Source organism: Uranotaenia lowii, chromosome 3, assembly GCF_029784155.1.
Source record: "Uranotaenia lowii strain MFRU-FL chromosome 3, ASM2978415v1, whole genome shotgun sequence".
In the NCBI taxonomy this organism is placed as follows: Eukaryota; Metazoa; Arthropoda; class Insecta; order Diptera; family Culicidae; genus Uranotaenia; species Uranotaenia lowii.
In genome coordinates this window covers 329,552,493-329,555,847 of record NC_073693.1, presented here as the reverse complement: position 1 = coordinate 329,555,847, position 3,355 = coordinate 329,552,493, and positions in this window count along the sequence as shown.

Genomic DNA, 3,355 nt, shown 5'->3' with positions numbered 1-3,355 from the left:
AAAATTTAAATCGTGAATTTTTCAACCGAACCACAGAAACCCATTTCGCCTCACTCAATGATGGGGCGGTTGCTACCCGCCCAACCTAGTAGGTCCAGTTTGGGGGAGGACGAACTTGGTACTTTCTCCCGACACCGCAGCTCCTTCCAGAGACGGGACATGAGAACGAGAACTGTCTTCAGTGAGAATAACGAATGATTAGGAGGGAAAATGTGTTTTTCTTCCTCCATTCGGTAATCTCACATTGAGCGGGAGGTCCTCTGGAAACCAGTAGGTATGCAGTGAGATTGATGATGGATAAGACAGCGAAAGAGATTGAGCCAAAGAGAGTGACACAAAAACTCCTCACGACAACGCTTCTTTCTTTATGATGTTGGAACTAACTTTAGAGGAGACTGTTAGGAAATTTAGGACCTTTCTTCTGTGAGCGAAGGGAAGGAGCCATTAAAATTATATTTCATTGAAGGCAGCTTCCGTGCGCCACGACTCGACTCGATTCGAGATCTCGATGGGTGGTCTGGTCGCTTGTCAACTGGGGAAAGGTCTCTTATGGAGGTAAGAGGAAGTGACAGCAAGTCGTAAAAACATAACAACAAGGCAAAGTCCTTGGCGAGGATAACTGTCTGTTGGCTGCTGCTGTGGCGTAGTTTGTCAGGATTGGCGAAACGAATAAAATTCGGGAAATTATTCATCTTGATTGGGGCCAGTTATTTTCCTCCATTTTTGGCATCACCGAGTGGATAAAATTGCCATAGGAACATAACGTATTTCCTCGACCTTTGATTGGTAGAAATTAATACCTCCTACAGAATCATTTGATCGTGACACGCTGTGAGTTCATGGTCGGAAGCGAGAATTAGATATTCATGTAAATTCGACAACATGATAACAGATCCAGCATTTGATGACCAATTTTCCAATTATCTAAGCTGATGGACTATGACTGGCCCTTAAAGCAATTTAGTTTTTTTGCTTGGCAAAAATTTCAGCAAGAACAACGAATTTAGCTAAAAATCTTTTGAACTCTGAAGGAATATTTAAAACACAACGTAAATGAAATCACATGCCTAACAAAATACTAAGACTATAAATATAAAAAAAGTATTAAATAACTTACCAATCATTTGATGCTAAGTAAGAGCAAGTTCACCCGTGTTGGGAATAAGTGGAAAAAATTGTGACACTTGAAGCGCATTTTGAAAATTCTACCATGTAAATTGTTATTTAATGATCTGCGGCCGTCTTATTTTTTACCTCACTGTTTTTATTTTAGCCGCCTGTGATACAAATCCAACCAATTTTGAATCACAGCATGCGAAAATATAAATAGTGTGGTAAAAAAATTGACGGCCGCAGCAGCGGAATTCCGGGCAAAAAATTTCGTGAAAGAAAAGAAATTATTGAAGACATTTTTAAAATTTTCTTATCTTGGAATTCCAGTGAATTTGAGAAAGACATTTTTTGACGTTTAAAAAAGAAAACATTTCATTTTCAATCTCTTCGGATTTTTTTTTTTCGTTGCGAACTTTTCTTAGATTGAGATTCCGGTCAATTCAAAAAATATATTTTTTTGACGTTTGAAATAGAAAACGAGATTTTTAATTTCTTCGGCATTTTTGCTTCGGAAATTTAAAAAACGTTTATTTTAAGTGAGGATTTTTGTTAAATTAAAAGTTAATACCTATTAAAACTTGAAAATAATGGAGCAACTGATTGTATCACATTACTATGCAAAAAAGAAGTGGTATAAACGCCAAGAAAAAATCGAACCACTTCGGCATCGTCGTTATTTGAGAGATATTAGTAATCCATTTGATATTTCGGATGGATAATTCGTAAAACTCTTTCGAATGCAAAAACGTTTGTCTGAGAAGTTTATTAACTTATTGGATCAACCATTGAACGCTATCCCATTGAAGGATGAAAGAACCACAACCATTCCGGTAGATTTACAAGTTCTAACAACATTCCAATATCTTGGCTCAGGTAATCGATTAAACCTAATTAATCTAAATTAATAAGTATGGCACTTTCGAATGTACACCTACGACATATTTCAGGTTCCCATCAAGTGACAGTGGGACAAGACAACTTACTGACAGTTTCTGTGGTAAAATTATTAACATCGTCGCCGTTCAACACATCCGATTGTTTACAAACACAAAACTTTCTAGCTTCATTTTTCAAAATGTCCCATTATGCCTTCAACACTCAACGATATGTTTTTTCAAATTTAATTGCATGCACGGTTGTGAGCAAGATTTGAAGTATTTTATCTAGCAATATTGAATATTGCTGTTATAAATAGTTTTCAGTATTGCAAATATAATTTTAATCTAATTACCATGCTCAATATCGGGAAACAAACTAACATGAGAGAAAGACGGTGTCAACAATAAGTCGTTTTGAAAAGTCTCACCGACAACAAACGTCAAAGACGTCTAGCGGTGAATAGGCGAACTAAACTTTTTTCTTCTCTTACATTTTTTTTCTTTCTCTTTACTTTTTCGGAATCAGCTAAAAAGAAAAGACATTTTTATGAAGAGAACGACAATTTTAGAATTTCTTTTCGAGAAGTGATTTTTGGTGATTTTCTTCAAGTTCCGGAATTCGGCTGCAGATCTTGAAAATTTGTTTGCATCGCAAAATTTTCAAAATATGCTACAAGAATCCAAATTTCTATCACTTTTTAGTCAAATTTAATAAATTTTGGAACAATCCTAAAACCTACCAGTTCTAAAAAAATATGATTTGAAACTGGTATAATGGAACACGGATGCGGTTTCTTGGGTCGGAATTTGGGTCTAAATCGGCTGTTTGGACCACGGATACAGGTGCTCTAAACCAAGTAAAAAATCCGGTGGATCGAAGCAACCAGTTGCTATGAAGTGACGTGTTTTCATCAAGCTGCTACCAAATGTCTTGAAAATTTGGAATTGGTTGAGAAAAGTTGTTGATTGACCCTGCGCTTAAAACAGGAAAATACGTTTTTCTACGTTTTTACCAGACCATATGAAAACGCCGATGAACAAGAGCCAGCTAACCTAGGGTTGCCATCCGTCCCGCAAAAGCGGGACATGTCCCGCTTTTTTGTTGAATGTCCCGCTGTCCCGCTTTTTCCTAAAAATGTCCCGCTTTTTTTCTGGGAAAACTTTTACAAAGTTCACTGACTTACACTGGAAAAATCAAACTTAAGTCTATATTCGAATTCATTGGTTCAACACAGAAAATCTTTCCAATATGTATTTTTCTCAAAATAAACAGCATTTTCCATAGTTTATATAAGATCTTAGCATTACAGTAAGATTCTGTTTCAGTTAAGCCTTCTTGGAGCACGTTATACCATTGTATAAAG